General features: G+C 40.2%; 1 protein-coding gene across 1 annotated transcript in view; it reads left to right on the top strand.

Moving 5' to 3' along the window:
- The first annotated feature begins 8226 nt into the window (after positions 1-8226).
- LOC144684384 (lissencephaly-1 homolog) overlaps positions 8227-27355 on the top strand; it is a 98861-nt gene continuing 79732 nt past the window's right edge. Inside the window, exon 1 of the mRNA XM_078548093.1 lies at positions 8227-8442. The gene's annotated coding sequence lies outside the window, so the exon portion shown is untranslated. The remainder of the gene's footprint in view (positions 8443-27355) is intronic.

The following is a 27355-nucleotide window of genomic DNA, read 5'->3' as shown; positions in this document are numbered from 1 at the left end:
AAACATGTAATGGTAGAAAGTGGAGCAAGGAATGTGTCACTGCAATGGTCTGCACCAACATGAATGGCACTGAAGAGCTGCCGCCTCTTGTGATAGGAAAATCCAAGTCGCCACATTGCTTTGCGAATGTCAAGACACTACCCATGCACGACCAGGCTAACAAAACCGCCTGGATGACCTGAAGCATTTTGAGATGTGGATCAGGAAAGTGGACAAAACCTATCAACAAAAGAAAAGGAAGATTGCCAGCATTACAGACAACTGCCCTGTGCATCAGAACATCACTGGCCTGAAGAGCACGGAACTGTTTTTCTTGTCTCCCAACACCACAGCAAAGCTCCAGCCAATGGATCAGGGGCAGATTAAAAACCTGAAATCCCACTACTGAAGGCAGCTGATCTCTCAGGTTATTGAGGCTGTCGATAAGAAGCAGAAGTAAAATTCAACAGTAGTAGAGGCCATGTTCATGATGAAAAAGGCATGAAAGATGGTGAAAAAAGCCACAATTGTCAATTGCTTCCATCACACAGTCAAACAGGTTACGACTGCACAAGACAACAAGAACAAGGCAGTGCGGGGTGAGGCCAACCAACCCAGTGACAAGGCACTTCTCACTCATCTGTGGGAGGCAAGCACAGAAACTCCAACAGAGACAACCATGGAAACTTACGCGGAGGTGGATGATGCACAACTGAACTGACAGATGATGCCACTGTAGATGTAGTACATCTTTCAACCGAGGAGGCTGATGACTTGAAGAGCTCAATGGATGTTTCCATAGCCAACGCCACAATGGCTGTGGAGATGCTCCGGGATTTTGCACTGCAGCACAAAAACAAAAACACTGAAAACATGTTTGACTGTATTGATGACATGGTTGCCTGTATCAGGCACGTTCGAAAATAGCATGCTAAGCAGAAAATGATTGTGGAGTTTTTTTCAGGGCGAACTCCTGAGCTTTTTCCTTGCATAGCCCTGGTCTTTTGCAAGGTCAGATCATCGTGAGCTGGATAACTACTTTTTCACACATTTACTGCTTTACTGTGTTTTCATTCGGCATTTGAATCTGTTGTTTTTGACATAGACCGCATTTGTAGGCATATTGGATTCCATAGATACATTTAATTGGAAATGGGACCTCCTGGGCTGTTACGAATTCTACGTAACACAAAATTGGGGGTGGTTCCCCTGGGTTTCGACACATCGAGACTCTACTGTATGTGTTACTCTTTAAGAGAAATCTACTGTAAATTGTTCTACTATGTGGTACACAGGCCAGAAAGCCTCAGTTATGCTTATTGGCCAGTGCTGCATTTGCTGACTGCAGTCAAGAGTAGCATTTGGGGCACCTGGGTTACGCAAGAGAAAAAGTTCCCAAAATTCTCACACCGAATTACAATCCTGTGATCCTGTGCTAGAAAGTACGTAAGGACCTTATCAGCTTGCCTCTAAAACCCTCTCACCCCAAGTAAAGTTGGTTGGCAATGCTCACTGTTTATGAAATTGTACCCTAGCAAAAACTAACATTTTCAAGTAGAGGTAGGGGCCAGGGTGTGAGAAAAGGAAGAAGAATGGAAAACATTAGCAAAGATGCAAATTTGATGTAGAAAATTTTTTTCACACATAGAGTGGTTCAGGTTTCGAATGCACTGTCTGGAAGTGTGGTGAGGCAGGTTCAATCAAGGCATTCAAGAGGGCATTAGATGATTATTTGAATAGAAACAATGTGCAGGGATATGGGGAAAAGGCAGGGCAATGGCACCAGGTCATAATGCTCATTTGGAGAGCTGGTGCAGACACGATGGGCCGAATGGCCTCCTTCTGTGCCATTAAAATTCCGTGATTCTGTGAAGTATTGCCTCTGCCCTCTGTCTTTTTCATAACATTTTATAGAGAGGTCAATAAGCAGGGGACATACATTTAAGTAATTGGAGGAAGGGTTAGAGGCAAGTTGAGGAGATATTTTTTGCTGGTGGTCTGGAACTCTGCCTGAAAGGGTGGTAGAGGCAGAAACCCTTATCGCACTAAAAAAAGTCCTTGGATATGCCATTGAGGTGCTGTAAGCTATAGGGTTCCTTCTGTGCCGTAAATTGTCTGCTGCTATGTAACACTAGTCTGTGATCACAAATCAATTATGTGTCAATACAACTGATAAGAAAATTACAAAGATCATTCATTATCTTTTGACGTTACATTTTTATCTATGTGTGAAATTCTTTTCAGTTTGCTGACCACAATAAACTACCATGTTGATCTCTGAACTCATTAAGACTTAACCTCACTTCTGATAACAATTCAGAATTGGTATTCTCCAGGTATAAGCCAGTCATCCCAACTGGAGTAGAAGAGTAAGGAAGTCTTGCTGCGATTGTACAGGGCTTTGGGGAGACCACACTGGAGTACTGTGTACTGTTTTGGTCTCCTTACCTAAGGAAGGATTTAATTGTCTGAGAGGGTATAAACAAATATTTGCAAGATTGATTCCTGAGACAAGAGGGCTGTCCTTTGAGAAGAGATTAAGTAGAATGGGCCTATATTCTCTGGAGTTTAGAAAACAAAAGGTGATCTTATCAAAATGTTTAAAATTCTTCGGGCTTGATGTTTTCATTCTGAGAGGCTGTTTCTCCTAACTGGAGAGTCTAGAACTGGGGGGCATAGTCTCAGGTTAGGAGGCCAGCCATTTTTGACTGACATGAGAAATTTCTTCACTCAGAAGAGACAGTCTGGAATTCTCTAACCCAAAGGGTTATGGATGCTTAGTCAATAAGTATGTTTCCGACTGAAATTTTTTTGAGATACTGAGGAAAGCAAGAGATATGGGAATTGGTCGGAAAAGTGAGTGTTTTCTTAGGTTACATGGGATATACAGCATAGAAACAGGCCATTTGGCGCAACCAGTCCATTCCAGTATACATGCTCCACTCGAGTCTCCTCCCATTTTTCCTCATCTAAATTTATCATCATAACTTTCTATCCCCTTCTCCCTCACACACTTGTTTAGATTCCCTTAAATGCATCTATACTATATGCTTCAACCACTCCTTGTGGTACTGAGTGCCACATTCTCACCACTCTATGGGTAAAGAAATTCCTTCTGAATTTCCTATTGAATTTCTTGGTGGCTGTCTTATATTAATGGCCTTTAGTTATGCTCTTTCACACATTTTTCCTGCATCTACTCTAGCAAAAGCTTTCATAATTTTAAAAACCTCCATTAAGTCGCCCCTCAGTATTCCTCCTCTAAGAGACAAAAGACCCAGTTTGTCAAACCATTCCTGTTGATGTACACATTCAGCCATGTTCTTACTAAATGAAGGAACATGGCCTACTGCTGCTCATATTTCTTATGTCTTAATCAAGAAGGATGGAATATTGAATAAAGAGTATTCGCTTCCTTCTTGATTTCATGGTAGGGTGTCACCATTATAAATTTCATCCCATCAGTATTTTTAAGTGAAAATGTGGGCTTGTTATTTTTGAAATCAATGGAAATCTTCCTTCATTTGGTTCTGATGTAAAATAGAACTCAAGGAAATCATGCCCACTGGTTAGGTACTGAATCGTCACATTCTTTTAACTCAAATGTAATTTGGAGGTCAATTATTGTCTATTACTGATCATTCAGAATTTTCCTTTGCATTAAAAAAATGAACTATCCAATAATTTGAATTAAGCAATATGAATAACAGCAAAGTGAGAATTTAGTACTAAAATTTGAATAATCAAGTAATTTAAATTAAATGAAGATGGCTAACACTGTGAAAATTAGACTTCATTAAAAAATATTGCACATATTATTTAGATTTAATTGTTTTATGAAATTTGGAATGAACCTTCCACTACAAGATCAGTCAGTTACAATGCCACCAGATGAAGCCCAATATTCATTTCACCTGGCTCCATGGAAGTTTGCTTAGAGACATCATGACACAATAAAGTGTTGAGTCTCATACATACCATAGAGATGATCTGCTGTGACAAGCGGGCCCTATTGCAAAATAAATATATATAATATGGTAAATATATATAGTATTAAAAGTATTCATGTCTCTCTGCATACTGTGGAGTCTGTACAACGTACATTCGCAAATGTGTCTAGCCTCAGGCATATGAGGTAATTTGTCCATCATTTATGTTCCGGACTGTAGCAGAAAAGAGAGCACACAGGGACTATGAATGATTTATCTCTCAATTGTATCACTGGAGTCAGGGAGGGTCCCAGAGGACTGGAAAATCGCTAATGTAACCCTCCTGTTTAAGAAGGGAGTGAGGCAAAAGACGGGAAATTACAGGCCGATTAGCCTGACTTCGGTCGTTGGTAAGATTTTAGAGTCCATTATTAAGGATGAGATTTCAGAATACTTGGAAGTTCATGGTAAAATCGGGCAAAGACAGCATAGTTTCATCAAGGGGAGGTCATGCCTGACAAATCTGTTAGAATTCTTTGAGGAGGTAACGAGTAGGTTAGACAAAGGAGAGCCAATGAATGTTATCGACGTGGACTTCCAGAAGGCCTTTGACAAGGTGCCGCACAGGAGGCTGCTCAGTAAGATAAGAGCCCATGGTGTTAGAGGCAAGGTACTAGCATGGATAGATGATTGGCTGTCTGGCAGGAGGCAGAGAGTGGGGATAAGGGGGTCCTTCTCAGGATGGCGGCCGGTGACTAGTGGAGTTCCGCAGGGGTCAGTGTTGGGACCACAACTTTTCACTTTATACATTAATGATCTAGATGAAGGAACTGAGGGCATACTGGCTAAGTTTGCAGATGATACAAAGATAGGTGGAGGGACAGGTAGTATTGAGGAAGCGGGGAGGCTGCAGAAGGAGTTGGACAGGTTAGGAGAATGGGCAAAGAAGTGGTAGATGGAATACAACGTGGGGAAGTGTGAGGTCATGCACTTTGGTAGGAAGAATAGAGGCATAGACTATTTTCTAAATGGGGAGAGAATTCAAAAATTTGGAGTGCAAAGGGACTTGGGAGTCCTAGTCCAGGATTCTCTTAAGGTTAACTTGCAGGTTGAGTCGGTAGTTAGGAAGGCAAATGCAATGTTGGCATTTATTTCGAGAGGACTATAATATAAAAGCAGGGATCTGCTGCTGAGGCTTTATAACGCCCTGGTCACACCACATTTAGAATATTATGAACAATTTCGGGCCCCATATCTCAGGAAGGATGTGCTGGCCCTGGAGAGGGTCCAGAGGAGGTTCACGAGAATGATCCCAGGAATGAAAGGCTTAACATATGAGGAACGTTTGAGGACTCTGGGTCTATACTCGATGGAGTTTAGAAGGATATGGGGGGGATCTGATTGAAACTTACAGAATACTGAAAGGCCTGGATAGAGTGGATGTGGGGAAGATGTTTCCATTAGTAGGAGAGACTAGGACCCGAGGGCACAGCCTCAGAGTAAAGGGAAGACCTTTTGGAACAGAGATGAGGAGAAACTTCTTTAGCCAGAGAGTGGTGAATCTATAGAATTCATTGCCACAGAAGGCTGTGGAGGCCAGGTCATTGAGTGTATTTAAGACCGAGATCGATAGGTTCTTGATCGGTAAGGGAATCAAAGGTTACGGGGAGAAGGCGGGCGAATGGGGTTGAGAAACTTATCAGCCATGATTGAATGGTGGAGCAGACTCGATGGGCCGAATGGCCTAATTTCTGCTCCTATGTCTTATGGTCTTATGGTATTGGCATTTTGGTGAATAATTCCCTACAAAAGAGTGCTTTCTGTTGATCAACATGCAAGCCAGGGACTGTCCCTAATATGATGGAATTAATTACACCTTTTAATATTTCACACTCTCCTGAGCAACACCAGTTCTTTTGTGTTGGTAAATTTTGGTAAATAATGCATCAAATGAATGACTATAATATCTCATAACCAGCACTAGAAGATTTTTTAAAATCCAGATAACTTTATTGAACTTAGATAAAAGTGATAATGGTAATAGACATAGAACACTGCATAGAATGTAGAACATAAAACTTTGAAGGATTTATTACAATGCACAAAGCGCAGGGTATAATACCGGGGTATTGCGGGGCTGTATTACGTGAAGTTTAATGAAATAGTTTTAGTACTCACTATAATTGTTAGACAACCGAAAACTTAAAAGATGTCAGACCTGGATTTCACAAGTGGAACATATACACATATTACTAATAGGCTATTCAATTGCAGACAGCATCACAGCTAAGCTTAATCATGAAATGTTACAGCATAGAATTAAGCAATCAGCCCATCAAATCTGTTGGTATTACACAGGGGTAGGCGAATCCATTCAACTCTTCGAGCTTGTTCTGCCAATTCAATTAGATCATGGCTGATCTTTATTTTGACTGCATTTACTCACCTTGTTTCATATCTTTTGACACGCTTACCTAATAAAATTCTGTTCATCTCATTCTTGATCATTTCACTTGATTTAGTGTCCACAGCCTTTGGGGAGAGAATTCCAAAATTCCACTACCCATTTTGTGAAAAAAGTACTTCCCATATCATTCCTAAATACCCTAGATCTAATTTTAAAATTATGTCCACTCCAGAAGAAATTGTGTCTCTGTATCTACCTGTATCTCTAATATTTACCTGTATGAAATCCCTTTATCATTTCAAAGACCTCAGTTAGATCACCCCCTCAGCCTTATCAAGGGAATACAAGCTATGATGTTTATGCCACCTGGCCTCATAATTTAACCCTTTAAGCCCTGGTGGTATTTTGGTGAATCTGTGCTTGCTCTAAGTCCAAAGTATCCTTCTTGAGATTCAGTCCCAAAACTTATATACAGTAGTCCACATGGGATGATGACAAAAGCTCTGTACAACTGAGGTATTACTATTGTATTCCAACCCACTTGAGAAAAATGCCCACATTCCATTAACCTTTTTGATTACTTTAGTTTTTCTTTATCAGCCACTGAACCCAGTCCCATTTATTGCTCCCCATACTATCTGTAGCCTTTGACATCATTGACTGCACCATCATTCTTCAATGACCTCTCCACTGTCCAGCTCACTTAGTCCTACTCTTGCCCAATCCATTAGGAAAGCAAATGGTATGTTAGCCCTTATTGCAAAGGGAGTATAAGACTAAAGGAGTCTTAGTAAAATTATATGGGGCTTTGGCAAGACCACACCTGGAGTACTATGTACAGTTTTGATTTCCTAACTTAAGGAAGGATACACTTGGCTTAGAGGGAGTGCAACGGTGGTTCACTAGATTGATCCCTGGGATGAAGGGATTGGCCTATGAGGAGAGAACGAGTAGAAAGGCCTATCTTCCCTAGAATTTAACAGAACAAGAGGTGATCTCATTGAGACATAAAATTCTTGAGGGACTTGACAAGGTAGACGCTGGAAAGACATATTTCCCCTAGCTGGGAAGTCAAGAACTTGGGATCACAGCCTTAAAAAAGGGACCATTTAGGACTGAGATAAGGAGGAATTTCTTCACTTAAAAGGTTGTGAATCTTTGGGAGTCTACTCCAATGGGGAGTAGTGTGGATGCACAGAAATTGATAGATTTTTGAGTACGGAGGAATTCAGCGATATGGGGATAGTGCAGGAAATTGGTGTCGAGATAGAAGATCAGCCTTTGATTTTCTAGAATGGCAGAGCAGGCTCCAGGGGCTAAATGGCCTCTTCCAGTTCCTCAATACAACCATATTCCGCACCTTCATCAAAAAAACACTTTAAGATATGTTCTTCCATTCAGATGCAAGAATATTAAATAAAACTGTAAAATGAATGGAAAATAGTACATTTAATACATTTTTAAAAGTGTTTTTTTGTGGTACTACTCACACCATTCAAATTAGCTCAAGCGCGCGCATTCAACGGCTGTCAAACTCGGCTCCGCCCTACTGCGCAGGCTCGCTCGTATCCCGCCTTCCAGAGCGGACGCTAGCGTCGATCGACGGCGCATGCTCGTCAACAGACGGGTGGCGTCACTCCAGTTTCGCCTCTTGAGTCACGCTCCGGTTTGCTCGCTCCCTTCACTACGCAGGCGCGGCGAGGGAGTGGGCGAATCCCGGGCGCCTGCTGGGAGGAGCCCCCCCTGGGGGGGGGGGGGGGGGGGGGGAAGAAACGTGTCAGTGCGCAGGCGCGGAAGGTGGTGAGCAGTGCCCGGTCACTTCTTCGGAAGGGGGTGGGTTTGGGGAGGGAGGACGAGACACTACAGAGAGAGAGAGACACAGTAAAACGGACGGATTGATGTGCGCAGCTTGGTCTGCGCAGATTCCGCACGGCAGCGTAGAGGGAGAGACGGACCCGGGCGAGCGAGAGAGAGAGAGAGAGAAAGAAAAAAAAACAGTTTGAGCGAAGAAGGTTGGGGCGGGGGGAAGGCTGCAATCCTGTTTGACAGCCGTAAAAAAAAAGCCCTCTGGATTCTCGTCTGAATGGTCGCTATTAGCCCACCGTGTCGAAGGTGACTCTCTTCAGGGTGAGTTGGTATAGGTTTGTAACCGCTATGAGGTTGATTAAATAGAGCGCTGTGGGGAGAAAAAAGAAGCCGGGGCCAGGAAGGCTTCCTTTCAGATTATGTGGCCGCTGCCTTGCTGTGTGGTAATAAAATGGCGCCCGGCCGTTGGTAAAACATTAAAACGGGGGACCTTCAAATGATCCGGCTCTCTGCCGCTGCCTTTTTCTTTACGACCTTTGGGTATATTTCAAACGCAGTTCCTCAAACATCATAAAGTCGCCGACGTGGCCTCTTAAGAAATGGACATCCATTTTTTTTTTCCCTTCTCTTTTTGTATTTGGGTCTGAGTTTGACCCAATTCCTTTCTATGTCGAAAAATGCAGGTTGGTATTTTTTTTAACCCCCCTCTCCCCTTTTGCTGCTGTGGCCGACGCCCGGGGGTCCAGACACATCAGACCTTAATCCGTTCATTTTCATTTTATTATTTTTTTTTTTAAATAAAGTGTGCGTGGTAGAATGGATGAGCATACTTGCAGGTTATGAGCAAGCAGTACTGATAGTTTGGGTGGAGTGAGAAGAAACAAGATTTTTTTTTTACCGCAGGGTGGATCTTGACTTGTGAGACGCCCAAACAGGGTGTTATCCAATTATTATCGATATATGTGTGTATAATCGCTGAACGTTTCATTATGCTTTTGGTTTTTGGGTTTTTATGATCTTGAATGCCTGATGCAATATCTCATAAACGTTTTTTTTGTTTTAGTTGTCATATTTTCATGGTCGGTGCAGCACCATGAGCCACATGCATCCTGCTTTCTGGTGATGCAGGATTAACATTACGACATTTTTTTAAACCAGCTTTTTTTATTTGCCAGCTCTGCTGGTTCTGCAGAATACTCACCGTGAACTGAGTGCTTATGACTGCGTTTATAATATGCAGAGTTTAAAATTGAAACTATTTTAAAAAATTATTCGATAATAGTCAAAATTGGGATGTCGGTGTTTCCTAATGTCAACATAATGGGGTTTTTTTGTGGGCAAATAACACATAACCAGGACAAATAACACCATTATTTCATGTTTGTACAAGTATTATGGTCACATTTACAGTGATCAGTTTGGTGAGAAACTAGGCCATTTCAGTTGTTAAACAGATATGTTTCAAAGAGTTCTAAATCTCAGGTCAATAACCAATTTAGCATTTTCGTAACTTGACTATGGAGAAGCCCACACGTGATCATGCCATGCTATAAAATATATATGTAAATTGAGAAATGTAGTAATTTAAGATGTAAACTGAGTGCAGTCAAGGAAAGAAAAATAATCCATGATTTAATTTAAAGATTTTAAAATTGGATTGCAAATTATTTGAATTCTCTTTTCTTGACTTAAAATGTAAAGTATAATTGTAAAAAGAAATGCTGAACATTAATTCTCGCCTTAATTAGTGAATCTCTGGCTTGAATGGAGCCTCAACTATGTGGTCCTTTGAAGTAATAGAAAATACATAGCGGGTCTGTTATTATCTGAAAAGGAGAGAAATTGACATGTTTGGTGACCAACCCTTTATCAGAAACCAAACCAGTAACCCATTTGCTCTGTTTTCAGATACTGGCTCAACTATGTATTTCCAACACTTTCAGTTTTTAAAAATATTTTTGTGTCTCTCAAATATTTATTTGTTTTTGCTAAGTTTTCACAAGATATATCAGGAAGTCCATATATCTAAGATTTAGAAAAAGCGACACCCAAATCTTCCCATGGAAGTCTAAAAATAAGAACTGACAGATAATTTAAGTAGTCCAGGTAACCATTCATAACAAAAAAGCAAAATACTGTGGATCCTGGAAATCTGAAATAAAGACAGAAAATGCTGGAAATAGTTGGCTGGTCTGGCAGTATCTGTATAGAGAAAAGCAGAGTTAACGCTTTCATCCTGTAATGTTTATAGTTTTCTATTAAATCTGTCTTGATTTTAATCAGTACACAGAGTTTTGTAAGTAAAATTTGAATTCAAAGGTTTCCGTGTTTTCTGTTTAAATCTTTTGTTATTGAACTTGTCAGCACTGGCCCAATTTCTCTGCATGGAAAATGTAATGGTTCAGTATAGTACAGCAGCAGAAGAGTGAGCAGAAGGCAAGCTCGTGTTCTGGACATATTTTGAATCTGAAGAATGCCAATTACATTTTAAATTTGAATTTCCTTTACACTATTGGCATGAAAGTTTCAAATGGCCCACTGTGAGCTAATAGGCCTAATTTTAGCTTGGAGAGCCTGACCAGTGTCTTTCTGAAAGACTGCCAATTCATCAGCATAGTCTACGTTTAAAAAAAAGTTTTCTAACCTCTTCATTTTTTAATTTAATACAGTTAGAACAAAATTACTGTATCAGGAAATATTTTTATGCTTCATTCATGTTTGTTGCAAAATGCATTTCATAACTTAATTGTATTTGCCAGTTCCTACTATATTTGGATTTAACTACATTATTAGTTAATAGAAATTCATTGTAAACAATTATGTACTAGGCATACTATGAGCCATTCAATAGACTTCTGATTTTGTACCTCATTTATAGATGCAATCTAATAGCAACGCCATATTGTTCTCGATAACCATTTCTATTTTTAAAATATTTTGCAATTTTTATTCTCTCATCGAACATGGGTATCGCTGGCGAGGCCAGCATTTGTTGCCCATCCCTAATTGCCGTTGAGTTGGTTGTGAGGCCAGGTAAGAGTCAACTACATTACTGTGGATCTGGAGTCACATGTAGGCCAGACCAGGTAAGGATGACAGATTTCCTTCCCTAAAGGGCATCAATGAACCAAATAAGTTGAGACAATCATTGATAGTTTCATGGTCACTCTTACTGAGGCCAGCTTTCAATTCCAGATTTTATTAATTGAATTTAAATTCCAGCTGCTATGGTGGGATTTGAACCTGTCTCAGAGCATTAGCATGGGCCTCTGGATTACTCATCCAGTGACATTATCACTGCGACACTGTCTTCCTCAGGCTCATAAAGAGAATCTGATGTATGAGTAGCATTTATGCACTTCATTTGAAAAATTTCTTGTATCTTCAGTTTTTCAGATTTCTTCAGTTATTGCTACCAAACATAACTGGCTGAGGTCCAGTTGTAATCTTGTGCTAGTTTGTGTCAGTGCTACTGTTTAACCTCCAGGAGCTGATACTGCCCATGTTTTCACTCGATGCTTCCTGATGAGACTCAGTTTCAATGATTTTGTGTGCTGAAGGAACCTTGAATACAAAACTAAAATATGTTCTGGTGTTTACCTATCAGCCGTACCGTCATGATTGAATCTATATTAAGATTATGCAAACACAAATTTTCTGAAATGGTTGTTAGATTTTGCCCCCTCATTTAGTAGTTAACTGTCCTTGATGAAACCTACGCTTAAGATCAACATTTATTGAGTTTGACTCCAATGGTTCTTTTGGTGCTTAAGGGTTTAACCAGAATTGAAGTGTATTGATTTTCGACTGCTTCGTTTCTCCAAATTTCCAACCAAACTGAAAATGAACTGACTTTCAACTAAAAAGGATATTTTTCTATCTTTTGGGTTTTTTTTGTGATTTGTAGTTGTTTGCAGGGTGTTCATAACCGTCTGACAGAAGCACATGTGAATGGTATCCCAACCTGGCTGTGTGCTTTTTGGCAAATCGTTGAATTTTAAATGCAGATCTTAAATGTGCTCGCAGTTAAAATATTCAGATGTTAGATTGTTGGTGGCTTTGATTAATTTTTGTAAGTATCCTCCAGATGGTATGGGGACAGTTTGCCTCAAAAATTGCTTGAATTAAAAAATACTTTTCTCTTATGTGTTCTTCTGAATCTTGGGATAGTTGAATTGTTTAAAATGCATGGTCTTCACTTGTGGCACTGCTGCTTTAACGCCTAGAATCCAGGAGATTTAAGTTAGTGGTGTTAGTTTCTGATCACAATGTAGGATTTATTGGCATAACGCGTGTGGCAGGCTTAGAAGTTGGATTTTAACAGTACTGGAAGACTACATTTCTGGATGTTCAATGTGCAAGTGGAGTTTCTACACAATTAACTTGACAGAAATTATCATCTAAAGGCTAACCATATTTGCAGGTCCTATTTTTTTCCTTAAAATTGAAATTCTTTATTGTGATTCAAAATGGGTGCAGGATGAAAAGAGGGGACCAGTTGGCAAAAAATAGATTTCACTGGTGTTCAAAGTTATTCAATTCCAAATTGTTCATCTTGATTTTTCCAGTGTCTCAATCTGTGAAACATCAATTAACCTCTGTGCACCATTGTAAATCTTTATATTGCATTGTTTGAGTTTTTTTTTGTTCGGCAGAAAAAAGGCAGTTAAATAAAGTATTTGCATCTTTAGTTCGCTGTTCATCGGAATAGTGTTTGTGTAGTTGACAAATTGTGTTTTTTGTTAGTGAAGTTTTGGAGGGATATGGAACAAAGCCAGGTAATTGGAATTGAGGTACAGATCAGGCTTAATCTAATTGAATGACTGAACAGGTTCAAGGGGCTGAATGGCCCACTGCAGTTCCTAGGTTTTCTAACAATGCATCCAACTGTGGATAGTTGAACTCGCAGTTTAGTGCTGCAGAAAAAGGTAATTTATTCCAAGTGGACTATGTTAATGTACGAAATATGAATGTCAGTGTAATGTTAAAATCACTTGGATACACTGGCATATTTACTAAACATATGAGGCTTACTAAGCATTTCCAGGGACAGATCAGGGCTTGAAATTAACACCCATCTGTTATCTAGTCAAGATTGCAGCATGTTTAAACTGTGACAGGGAGCATGACTGATTTGGCAGATTGGTAAATGCATTCCATTGTCACACATGCTTAATCCATGACACTTCCATCTTCATAAAGCTTGTGCATGGTTTCACAAGTCACATTTTATCCCCACCATACATTGAATCCCACCCCCCTCCGTCTCTGTAATCTACTCCAGCCCTACAGTCTCTGAGACATTGCTCTCCCTACTCTGACCTCTTGCACACCCCTGATTCCCATTGGTAGCCATGTCTTCAGCTGCCTTGGACATGGGTTATTGGATTCTTTCCACACCCCTCTCTATTTTTAAGATGCTTCTTAAAACCGATCTGCCCTGATCTTCCTTTGTGTCTAAGTGTCATTTTTTTTTTTCAATTGCCTTGTGATATTTTAGAATGTTGAAGGCAATATTGTTGTTTGTTGGTAGTGGACCAGTGCATTTTCTTAGTCCACACCAGATTGTTGTCAGCTACTTTTCCTGTAGATTTTATGCCTTAATTGTGAATCTTGCAACTTATACTTGTTTCATTTACTGTGTCAACTTTGCCTGAATCCAGAATTGAACTTGAGAACCTGCCTGGGATTATTCTGTAAAAATTCCATCTTTGGTGCCTCTGAACCTTATATGGAACAATTGTTGCATAGGTTTTCTTTGAAATAATACTATTCTTTTTTTCTTGTGTAAGTTGAAATATTTTCAGTATTTATAATGTGGGGACAATATGGCTCAACTGGTGTCCTTTCCTATTTTCTCCCCTTCCCCCAAGAGATAATGCTCACCTTCAAATCACTGGAACAAAATTGGACTTGGTTCTGTAGGATGACTGTATTTACATAATTTTGGGATAATTGCTTCTAGGTGGCTCAATTTTCTGTATGCTGTGGTGTCAATTTGGCGTTATGAGGCACATTTTGCTTCCCTGTTTCTAGATTTAGGAGTGAAAAGTTGGTAGTAGCTCCTGTTCAAGATGGCAAGCAGATGTGATGATTATGGCTTTTAGTGAATCATGGTGCAGTTTTTTCAGATTTTAAACAAATGGGCAAGATAATAGGTGTGGATCCTTCACGAAACTCCACACAGAATCTTGAGTTGACTTGGCTTAATGCTGAATTTACAGGTCTTTCTGCTGCTTAGTGCTCACTTATTGCTGGATTCTCAGCATGTGTTAGTTACTGTAGTTCAGAATTCTAGAAATTTTGTGCAGTGTTTGGTGTGCAAAGCAATCATGTTACCTGAAGCCTTTCCGTTGATCTGGATATTGGAATACAGAGTAAAATTTCAAAATTTGCCGGTGATACCAATTGACTGCAACAGGACATAGATGGGCTTGCAGAATGGGCAGAAGAGTGGCAGATGGAATTTAATACAGAGAAGTGTGAGCTGATGCATTTTGGCAGAAAGAATAGGGAGAGGCAGGAGGTGGCAGGACATATTGAGAGAGTTGTAAGCAAATAAAATGGGATCTTGGGCTTGATAAATAGAGGTATTGAGTAAAAAAACAGGGAAGTTATGCTGAACCTTTATAAAGCTCTGGTCAGGCTACAACTGGAGCATTGCACCCAGTCCTGGTCAACACACTTTAGGAAGCATCAGGGTCCTTGAGCGGATGCAGAGGAGATTTTCCAGAATGGTTCCATGACTCTGTTCTCTATTTAGAATTGAAATGTGGGAGATATTTAGAATTGAAATGTGGGAGATGTTTGAAACTGCTACTGCATTCATTAACAATGTTGCAAATGGGAGAAAGTTTGCAATTGAAATAAGACTTTCGGCCAGAGAAGACAACAATGGTAAAGATGAATTTGTGCTTTCAGCGATAGCTCTGAAATGAGTTATGAGTTTGTTAGAATATAGGGAATTGTTGATAAATTGAATGAGCTTGTAGTCTGTCAGGGCACCAGTAATTAATCTACTCATATAAAGGATTGAACACCAACCTGCTGCTTAAATAGCCCAGAAATCAAAATTTTAAACTGTCAGCAAATAGAGCTGGGTGTTACATGTTTGTTTTCTTTTTGTATCTTTTGCAATACATAATGTGGATGACATGTTAAACTGAAGTTTAAAGAATATCCTTTGAAGAGTAAGTAAGAATTGTGATCATCTGTCAGTTTTTGTTTGAAAAATAGTGTGGATTCAGTGAGTGAGATGTGCTTGATGTTGAGCCCAACCATGTGCAAGAAGCAATTTAACTTGCTCGGAAGGGAGAATTTAATATCTTTTTGGCAGTATCCATCATTTTGTAACTGATTTGGTGGTGTTTTGTATAAAAGCCAATAATTTTCATGTGTATCTTCTCTCTTGAAGATAGTGATTTGCATTAGTGTGCAGCTGCAATGGGGTGCACCACCTAAGTGGTTCTTCCTTCTTGAATCTAGACCAAGATGCTGAGTGTGAATGAAGTGCTTAATCATGGAAGCATTGAGATGAGCTTGATTCTACCTCCATCTGATACTTAGAAACATGCATTTGAGAGAAGTAGTCACTGAATAATAATGAGCATTACCTATGGAACTTGAAACTTGCCTGTTAGTAAAGTGAATTCTCCACTCTTAGAGTTGGGTGGGTGATCCACACAGAGTGAACAGTTGGTGCTATGGCTCTAATTAAATTGGCATAAATTTGGAGGGCTTGACTGCAGTACATAAATAATGTCAACCAAATACAGGAAACTTCATAGCATGTCATGCTGTGAAGCATAAAGTAATAGAATTTCAGTTCTCTCCACAATTCCTTGTGGTTAACTTTTGATAGGTAGAAGCAAAGTACGTAGATATATTGCTTTCATTTTTTCTCTCCCTTCTGCTTTATAAAGAAGTAGACCCCTGTTGTTATAATGTACTGTCAGCAGAGTCCTGGGGATAGGCTCACTTCTTCAGTTGTGTTAGCTGGGGACATGGTACATGTGGACCATGTGAGGCGAATGCTCTTGTTAAGAGGGTAAAATGTTTGAGGGGGAGAAAAAACCACACAAAGATTGGTGGAGTTTTTAGTGTATTGGATTGTGCTATAGCATCTTGATATTTAGCAGTAATTGGGTGGCACAAGTACTTCTGCAAGCATAGTGTACTATCTTGAGTAGCTTTTTCCCTCCATTGATAGATGCCTGCGACAAGAGAAACTGCTACAGGGTGTTTGTAGACTGGTTGAGCACTTGGTCTGTATCCCAGAAATGTTATTTTCTGATTGCTTGCCTATATGGATCACTCTGTGAAGGCTTGTGGCTAGTACATGAGACATGAGCAGGCCCTGTTTGAGTTGCCAACAGTGCTCAATTTGACTAGGAGTGTAAATTAAAACACATTCTACAGTTGGAGCTCCAACTGGCTGCATAACCGACCTCAAATGGAAACAGTACTGCAGTACTGAGGATTCAAGTATTTCTAAGAAGTGAATTTTATTGCATGTTAGTGTTTTACTGATCACTCCTTGAAAATAGTTGGCATTTTGTGTCCTGGCTTATAAAAATGGTTTTTTGAATATTAAAGTGCTCTGAACAAGTACTCAGCATCTTGGTCTATGTTCAAGCAGGAAGAACCACTTTGGTGGTGTATCCCTTTGCAGTTATACACCAATCAAATGATTATCTGGAGAGAAGAGAAGCATGAAAATTATTGGCTTTTATGCAAAATACCACCAAATCAGTTACAAAATGATTGATACTGCCAAGAAGGTTTTAAATTCTCCTTTTCAAACAAGTTAAATTGGTTCTTGCACACGGTTGGGTTCAACTTCAAGCACATCTCCACTCTCAATTGGGCATATCTATCCAGGTGACTTCGATATTTACATAAAAGCAAAATACTGTGGATGCTGTAAATCTGAAATAGAAACAAAGTGCTGGAAAAACTCAGGCTTGGCATCTGTGGAGAGAGAAACAGTTAACGTTTCAAGGAGTCATATTTGACTCAAAAAGCGTTATCTCTGACTTAGATATTTACTTCACTTAGCTGTTAAATCCAAATAAATCCCCCCATCCTTGAGGGCAATGAGGCACCAATGATAGTGCCCACTTATTGGCAAGGTCAACCAATGCAATTTGTGAGTTAGTATAAGGAGAGTTTATCAGTTGTTTAAACTTGAACTGAAAATCTAACTTTGGCAGACCAAAAATGCAAATAAATAAAAACTTCCTTAAGTCTGTCATTGGTGAAAAGCAACTGGGGAAATTTTCAAATGTCCAGAAAATAGTGCTGTGCTTTGCAGAGGTGTGATGACTTCTCCATTAACAAGATGCCAGTCTATGTCATTTTCAGTTACTTAAAATATCTTTTCAGCAGATGACCTTTTTCACACCTACTGGGAATGTAAACCTCAAGAGTGCATGGTAAATTGGGTTTTGTAAGGTGAAATGAGAGTTTGATGAGCAGATCTTGTGACTATAATTGCTGTCTCTCTTGTTCTTGTGTTGTAAATAATGGATTTTAATTGTTGTATTTTTGTGCCTTAAAGCTAGCAAAAAAATCAATTGTAACTTTTCTGAAGGTAAGGCTTGAAGGAATTTTTTTCAAAAAGTAACTTGAGCTTGAAAGCATCAAAAATAGTATCTGATTATGACAAGATGTCCCAAAATTGAAAACCCAAGTGAATCTTCCTTCGTATGAATACAGGTTTGCAAAATAGCAGGCAGAATGAAACAGAATTGTAAAAACTGTGCCAGATATCCAGATATAATTTTATCCATAGCTCCTTAAGGGTTCTCGCATGAATCTCAAGGGCTGGATAAGATGTATTTACCTGAGGTTTCCACAGCTGTTTGGCAATCAGCTGGGAGTGATGAGAATTGTCATAACTTAGCTCGGCAACACTTGCTATTTCACTTTTTGTATGAACTAAGTTATCTGCTGTCGTCTCAGTAAAAACTGAAACAAAAAAACTTATTTTGCAGCTTGTAGAGTCAAGTCATACACCTAATCCTAGTACCAGTGGCCCCACTCCATCCATCATTTTTCTTCTAATATAACTAACCATTTTATGATGTTTCATCACTTTACATATTCAATTCAAAACATTTTCTTTGCCATTTAAGTGCCTTATTTGCACTCCTTTTGATATTGAAGCAGTCTTAGTTGTGGGAACCTAGAACTAGGGAACACTGTTTTTAAAATTAGGGGTCTCCCATTTAAGACTAAGGTGAGGAGAATTTATTTTCTGAGGGCTGTTAGTCTGTGGATTCCTCTTCCTCAGAGGCTGGATCATTGAATATATTCAAGGCTGAGTTAGATGGATTTTTTATTGACAAACAAGCCCAGGGTTAGGGGTCAGACAGGAAAGTAGAGTTACGGTCAGAATCAGATCAGCCATGACCTTAGTGAATGGCAAGCTTGAGCTGAATGGCCTACTCCTCCAAATTCTTGTGTTTTTAGTTCTGTGTCATATTCTTCAAGTCACTTGGTAGTTCAGTTCAATGAATTGTTACTTTCAAGCTTTTTCTTTTGCATTAATCTACTGCATTCAGAATCGCCTCCTTGCAGGAACCCCATAGCTTCTCTACCCTATTAGTCACATTCAAATCTGTCAAACCCACTCAGGCAAGACTTCTGACAAGGACTGCAGCGGTTCAAGAAGGCAGCTCACCACCACCACCTCAAGGGCATTTAGGAATGGGTATTAAATGCTGGCCTAGCCAGCGATGCCTACATCCCATGAATGAATTTTTAAAAATGTGTGAAGCTTGCTCTCTTAAATTTGGCGATTTTGTTTGTTTTTAATTTCTCCAGCCCTTGTAATATGAAGTTGACAGGATTTTGCATTTGTATGGCATCTTTCATGGCCAGGGTACATCCTAAAGCACTTTACAGCTTTACTGTTGTAGTATAGGGAAACACAGCAATGAATTTGCCCTCAGCAATGTCCTACTAACAGGAATGGGATACATAGTCCAATATTCTGGGGGTTTTTTTAGCAGTTATTGGTTGAGAGATAAATATTGACCTGGTTGTTAGGAGGACTCTACCGCTCTTCCTTGAATAGTGTCAAGGGATCTTTTACATTCACGTGAAAGACCAGCTGGAGCTTTAGTGTAAGGTTCATCCAAAAGATGACACCCTTTTGGTAATGCATTGAAGTTGTCAGCCAGATTATGTGTTGAAGTATTTGGAGTAGAACTTAAACACAACATTCTGGCTCAAGGTGATTGATCCAAGGCTGATACCTAATTACAATCGCCGGTACTTAGAGCCCCACCTGCATTTGAGTTGCGGATTTGATCTTCCCTAGTACTCAAATCAAATTCACAGCTTTTTTTTCTCCTTGTTTGCACTTTTACAAACTGAGTCATAAAATATCTTAATAAATGACCTGGAGCTTGGAGTCACAAGCCAGTGGCTAAGTTTGCAGATGATACAAAGTTAATGAGGGTGATGGGATTATTTGGATATAATTAGGAATTGACCTATGAAGTTCAACATGGAGAAATACAGTCCTTCATAGATAAAAAAAAAACCAAGAAGGCAATAGTTCATAAATGGAAAGAAAATAAAATGTATAGAAAATGAGAAGGACCTGGTAACCCTGATCGTCAATAGATGGAAACAATAGCAATAGTGCTTGATAACCATGAGTAAAACAAATCAGGTGTATTAAAGGTCAACAGTGAGAATAAATGAGACAATTCTGCCATTTTGGCAACCATTTCTGTGATTGTATTGAGAAAACTGTGTATAATTCAGGTAATCATGGTACAAAAAGGATATTGGAGCTTATCAAAAGATACAGAAGTGGGCAGCCAGTATGATGGGTTGATTGGATTATGATGAGTATTTACTTGAATTGGGCATGTTCTCACTGGAAAGGAGATTGTTGAGAGCTATATTTCCCCTGAATTCTGTTTGCTGTGCATGGCAGGCTTGTTGCATTGCTCGATCCCTTTAATACCAATGTCAAAGCATGGTCATGTTTTAAAGGAAATATTGCTTATGCGTGGCCTGTTTGTTCACTGCGCTGCAATTCCTAATTGTTGCTAGGCTGCGCAGCTTAGAATGGACGTGTGTAATATTGCTTTTTTAGGATTCTAAAGGAGCTAAATAAGGGAAACCACAATCAGTTATTCTACCTATTTCAGTAGAATCAGAGGACGCAGCCTGTACTTCAAAGGTAATTTGCCATTGTTCATGAGGGACCACAGACATCTCTGTCTGTTAGAGAGTGCAAAGTGGTAATATAACTTGAGGAGCACCACTCTGCATCAAGCACAGGGCAGGGCAAGGAGGCAGCCCTCCGTGAACTACCACAAAACTAACCTAAAAAAAGTTATTTGAGTCATCAATGTAAGGAAGTAGGTGAGTGTTGATTTATTCAATTACATACTGGATTTTGTAAAAGAAAATAATATTTTGGGAATATAAGTAATTTTGAGACATGACATGTAAGTGAACAGGTGATTTTCAACCTGTGCTTCACAAAGCTTTCCATGAACGGGAATTTTCTTTGTCGTGCTTGGGTTTGTTGTAGATTAATTTATAGAAATTGCCATGACTAGTCAATTCCTTTATTGTCATCATGCAATTACCAGTGTGATAGAAGGCACGTTAGATGGACTTTGGTCTTTCAATTCCTAAATTCCAATGCGTGTAAGTAATCTAGTAGCTGTCTGCAGGTGCGGCAGCCTCCTTAGATGCTGGCAGGACTCTACACTGCTCCTCACAAACCTTTTTTTTAAAACAAGTTGAATGACCAGCAGGTTCTGTGCTGGTGGCTTCTTCTCCATCCTGCTTTGAGAGAATTTTGCTTACCATTCAACCTGCTGAGATGTGGAAAGGGTATAAATGCAACAAGGCATTGCAGTTGACCAAAAACTGAGAATTGTTGAAGTGTAGAGAAACATGGGTCATGGGCTGTTCAAGTTTATGGTTTGATGGTTGGGTTTTATTGATACCAAAGTTTTTATGCTGACTCCTGAGAAGCAGAAATCTATGCACTCTAGTTCTAGTGTAATGCTGTTAAAGTTTTACTCTGGTTCCAAAATGGCTAATATTTTTGTGCATCCTGTTTTTATTGCTGATCAAGTACTGTTGACCAAATGTTGAAATGTATCTAAGTGCAGTTTGTTTTAATTAGATACTTAGTTTAATACAGGAAAGTAGCAAGCAATCAAATATCATTGAAGAAGTGGAGTCGTATTTGACTCAACGTTAACTCTTTCTCTCTCTCTTATGGATGCTTCCAGATCTGCTGAGTATTTTCAGCACTGTTTTTTATTTCGGATTTCCATCTATAGTATTTGTTTTTTTGTTACCTGTATTTGCATAGAAATAATCCTAATGTCAAGCCAGGGAAGGAAATAACTGGAAGGGTGACTAAAAGTTTTATCAGAGGAAGGTTTCAGGTAAGGTCTTGAGATGAGAGAGGAGGTGAAGACTGAAGTTTTGGAAGAGAATTCTAGATCTCTCCCAAGATAACTGAAGGCATGGCTTGCCATAGACTAAGAGGAATGAAGGATGCACTAGAACAGAGACTTGGATGAACGCAGAGTTTTTCGGAGGATTGTAGGCTGGAGAAGATTACAGAGCAAAGGGATCCAGCTCACTGAAGGATTTGAGCACAAGGATGAAAATTTTAAAATTTGAGTGGTTCAGCAATCTGGCACCCATATAAGAGAATGAGAAATCAAATGATAGGTGAGTGGGACTAAGTGCAAGACAGGATGCAGACAGCAAGAGATTTGGATGAATTTAAGTTGGAGAGTCGAAAATGGGCAAGCATTGGAATAATTGAATCTGGAGGTGACAGGCACAAATCAGGGTTTCAACACCAGGGGGTAGAGAAAGATGGAAGTAAAGCAGCCTTCGGTGGAAAAGATATGGGGTTGAAAACCCAGTTTTGGAACAGATGGGACACCAAGCTTGAGAGTTTTGCAATTCCATCTGAGAAAGTAACTGAGGGTGGAGAGGTGCAATGGCTGGCACGAGGCAATGGCTTTGGTTTTTCCCAGTCTTAATGCTTAACTGGAAGCTCATCCAGAACTGGACGTTGGAAAACAGTTCACAACAGAGGCAGTGGGGAAGTTGAGAGATACTTTTTATGTTTCAGACTGTTTATATCAAGTTTTCATGTTTCAAAGTCCAGCTTTCAAGAAAGTGTTCTTTTTCTCCTATGGGCAGAAGTATAGCAATTCATTTGCAGGACTTGGGGACATCAGACTGCCCAGTTCTCAGTGATTAATTCGGCCACATCCCCAGTATGTTGTTGCATGCTGTTAACAGGTCCTTACCAGCTCTCTCCCCAGCTTGATGCTGTGCTGGGCTAAATCAGAAGAGGTACAGATGAGGTTCGATGTGTAGACTGGTTACTAATAGAGTCATGACGGGGATTCATATTGTATTTGCTGTGCTCCTAGATCAACAATAACCTTGATGAAGGTGCAGATATTGTCCAGAAGTTTGCGGATGACACAGATTTGGGCTATTGATAGATACCCATAAAGGAAAGCAGACTACGTCTAATCTTGATGCGATGGAAGAATGTGCTTGACAGAATGGCACAAAATTAAGTTTGAAGCAGGAAAAGAATCAAGATGTAATGTGAGTCTGTTAAAATGTACAACCAGGGTTTAGCAGGTTGTTGCTAAGTAAAATAGAGCACTTGGATACAGAACCACAATAATTTGGTATCAAGCTAAAATAGCTTTCGTGTCCATGTACTAGACCCTGATTAGGCCTCACATGGTGAATAATAGGGAGATCCTGAAACATTTTAAAGGAGGATTGCAAGAATGATGCCTACCTTTAAAAGCCGTGAGCTGTCAAATAAACCTAGGAAGTTGAAACTTTTAACTCCAGATTTAATTGAAGCTTTGACACTGCTGAATAAACTAGTGTGTGGATAAAGTATCTGAGCTGGCCATAAACCCAGCAAGCACAGGACTGATTTTTAATTTATGCATATGTTTGTACATGCTTAGAACAAGTTGCCAGCTCAGATGTTGAGTTTTCTGTGACAGAAGGCATGCAGAGCTTGACTTTGAACCTCATGGTTATTCCAACCTCCGGGAACTTGTTTTTGATGGCCTTAGTGGGTTGGAAAGGAATTTATTAGCCTAAATGTTAAGTTTAGTTTGCTTCTCAGAAGGTTATACAATGAGTTGGAGGGAACGCTGGAAGTTTTGGTGCTTTGTATCATGACTGGGGCAGACTTGATGGTTACAATGGAAATGCCAGTGAATGCCATGGGAACATGGTTAGTCACACTCATGAGATGATTATTGCCTAGAATTTGTAGCGTAAATATTACTTACTACTTATCAACCATCTTTGTGCTAACTATGACTCCGGCCAGTGGAAAGTCTTTTACCGATCCGCATTGCCAATTTTACTGAGGCTCCTTGGTAACTCTCACCCCATTTCTGGCATTTAGCTGTTTTGTCTCTGTTTAGATCAAGGCTGTCAATAAGGTCCTAATGGCATCCAATCCTGGACATTGGCAAGCAGATTAATAGTGAGTAAGCATCACTTAATAGGTCTGTCGATGACCTGTTCCATCATTTTGATTGAGAGTTGGATTGATGGGGTGGGATTTGTCCTGCTTTGTTTGACAGTTACCTGGGTAATTTTCCACTTTCAGGTTGATGTCAGTGTGGTGTCTGTGCTGGAACATCTTGACTAAAGGTGTGGTGAGATCTGTAGCATAGGTCTTCAGCGCTACAGCCAGGATGTTGCAAGGTTGCATACTGTGACTCAGCTGTTTATTGTCAAAGCGTGGAGTGAATTGAATTGGCTGAAGACTGGTTCTGTTAATGTGAGGTACTCAGATGAATCATCCACTTGACATTTCTGGCTAAGGATGGTTGCAAGCTCTTCAGCCTTGTCTTTTTCACTCTTGTTCTCAACTCTGCCATCAAAAAGGAAGATGATGTTCATGGAGCCTCCATCTCCCATTAGTTAATTTTCCATCACCATTCACAACTGAACGTGGCAGGACAACAATGTTAGCTCTGACTATATCATGCTGCTTTCACTATTTAATTTGTATGTAGTCCTGTGTTGTAGCTTCATCAGGTTGACACCTCATTTTTAGATTTATGAACATACAAATTAGGAGCAGGAATAGGCCATTTGGTCCGTCGGGCCTGCTTCACCATTTGATAAGATCATGGTTGATCTGATTGTGCTCTCAATTCCACTTCTATCTGTCTGCCATAACCTTTAACTCCCTTGTAGATTAAGAATCTATGTAACTCAGCCTTAAAAATATGCCATGACACTGCCTCCCTGCTCTCAGTGGAAGACAATTACACAAACTAATGGCCCTCAGAGAAAAAAAATTCACCTCATCCCTGTCTTAAATGGGAGGCCCTTTAGATTTAAACTGTGGCCCCTAGGGTATCTCCCACATGGAGAAACACCCTCTCAGCACCCATCCTGTCAAGTCCCCTTAAGATTTTCTTTCAATAAGATCGCCTCTCATTCTTCTAAACTCCAGTGGATACAGGCCCAACATTTCCTCATAGGATAACCTCTTCATCCCAGGAATCAGTCAAGTGAACCTTCTCTGAGCTGTTTCTAATGCAGTTATATCCTTTCTTAAGAAAGGAGACCAAAGCTATACATAGTACTCCAGGTTTAGTCTAACCAGTGCCTTGTACAGCTGTAATAAAACTTCCCTACTTGTATGCTTGATTCTCCTTTCAATAAATGCTAACATTCCATTTGCCTTCCTAGTCACTTGCTGCACCTGCATACCAACTTTGAGATTCATGTACCGGGCTATTCAGATCCCCCTCTACTACAGAGTTCTGCAATCTCTCTCCGTTTAAATAATACATTGCTTTTCTATCCTTCCTGCCAAAACTGGACAAGTTCACTTTTTCCCACATTTTACCCCAATCTGCCAAATTTTTGCCCACTCACTTAACCTATCTATATCCCTTTGCACCCTCATGTCCTCTTCACAACATACGCTGCTTTCTATCTTTGTGCCATCAGCAATTTCTGTCCATTGGCCCAAGTAATTTATATGGATTGTAAGTAGCTGAGGCCCCAGCACTGATCCCTGTGGCACTCCCCTGGTTACAGCTTATCATTCCGAAAATGGCCCATTTAGCCCTACTCTGTGCTTCCATTTAGCTAACCAATCCTCTATCCATGTGAATACCCCATCTACCCCCTCCCCATACCATGCACTCTTATTTTGTGTAGAAAATCCAAGCACACCACATCACAGGTTCCCCTTTACCCACATTGCTTGTTACTTCCTCAAAAAATTCTAATAAATTTGTCAAGACACTATTTCCCTTTCACAAAACATGTTGACTCTGCCTGATTGTGTTGAGATTTTCTAAGTGTCCAGCAATAACCACCTCAACAATAGATTCCAGCATTTTCTCTATGACAGATGCTAGTCTAACTGGTCTGTTGTTTCCTGCTTTCTGTCTTCCTCCTTTCCTGAATAGAGGAATTAACATTGGCTGTTTTCCAATTTGATGTCACCTTCCCAGTACCTAGGGATTTTTGTAAAATTAAAACCAATGCATATATTATCTTCTTTTAAGACCCATGAATGAAGTCCATCAGGACCTGGGGTTTTGTCAGCCTTTAGTTCTAATAATCTTCTCAGTACCCTTTGCCTGGTGATTGTAATTGTTTTGTGTTCCTCCCTCCTTTTCACCTCCTTGATTTAGAAGTATTTCTGGAATGTTATTTGTGTCATCTACAGTGAAGACAGATGCAAAGTATCTGTTCAGCGCTTCTGTCGTTTCCTTTATTTCTCATTATTAATTCCCCATTAACTAGCCATATAAACACTCTGGCTACAAGACCATGCTAGGAATCCTGTGGTGAGTAACTCGCCAGCTGACTCCCCAAAGCCTGCCCACATCTACAAGGCACAAGTCAGGAATATTTTGGAATACTCTCCACGTGCCTGGATGAGTGCAGCTCCAACAGCACTCAAGAAGTTTGACACCATCCAGGACAAAGTAGTCTGCTTGATTGGCACCCCATCCACAAATATTTACTTCCTCCACCACCAACACAGTGGCAACAATGTGTACCATCTACAAGATGCACTGTAGTAACTCACCAAGGCTCCTTAGACAGCACCTTCCAAACCCACAGCCCCTACCATCTAGATGGGCAAGGGCAGCAGACACATGGGAACACCACCACCTGGGAGTTCCCCTCCAAGTCACTCACCATCCTGACTTGGAAATATATCGCCGTTGCTTCACTGTCACTCGGTCAAAAGCCTGAAACTCCCTCCCTTTAAAGCATTGTGGGTGTACCTACACAACATAGACTGCAGCGGTTCAAGAAGGCAGCTTACCATCACCACCTTAAGGGCAATTAGGGATGGGCAATAAATGCTGGCCTAGCCAGCAGCACCCACATGCCAAGAATAAATTTTTTTAAAATTCTCACTCAAGAGGACCAGTACTCCCTCTTCACACACACTTCCCTTTTCTTGTGCCAGGTGCTGCTCCGCTTCACTCAATGAATTAGTGTTGAACACCTGGCTCGATAGTGATGGTAGAGTTTGGATAAGGGGGCCATGAGGTTACATATTGTGGTTGAATACAATTCTACTGCTGATGACACACTTACATGTACAGGATGCTGACCCAGGTCCACCCTTCCACCAGGATCTCGTCCAAGGCCATGAGTGTTATGAATTCCTTCGTTGTCGATATCGCCTCCGAGGCTTCACACCTCATTCACTACAACAAGCGCCACACCATCTCGGCCAGGGAGATCCAGAGCACAATTCGCCTCATGCTGCCAGGGGAACTGGCCAAACACTGTCTCCAAAGGCACCAAAGCGGTCACCAAAGACACCAACTCTGTTTAGGTTGATCATTCTAAAGATTATAATTCACCAAAAGTAACTGAAATTGACATTTGCAAATATGTGTACTTACTAAGGATGGTATCGAAATTAAGTCACTTTTTTATTCTCTGAATCTGTGTTGTGCTGGCAATATAACATTCATTTAGTTACCCTAAGAAGGTAATGGTAAGTTGCTGCTGTGACCCACTGCACTCTATGATGGTGATAGATATATTCCTCATTGCTTTGTTTTGTAGCAGTTGAGCAACTGAGTGGCTTGTTAGGCCACTTCAGAGGACATAAGGTGTCAATTACCTATTGTGGGACTGGAGTCACATGCATCCCGACAGACAGTGCTGATGGGAT

Source organism: Cetorhinus maximus, chromosome 9, assembly GCF_964194155.1.
Source record: "Cetorhinus maximus chromosome 9, sCetMax3.hap1.1, whole genome shotgun sequence".
NCBI classification, from domain to species: domain Eukaryota; kingdom Metazoa; phylum Chordata; class Chondrichthyes; order Lamniformes; family Cetorhinidae; genus Cetorhinus; species Cetorhinus maximus.
This window is presented reverse-complemented; position numbering and strand designations above follow the sequence as displayed.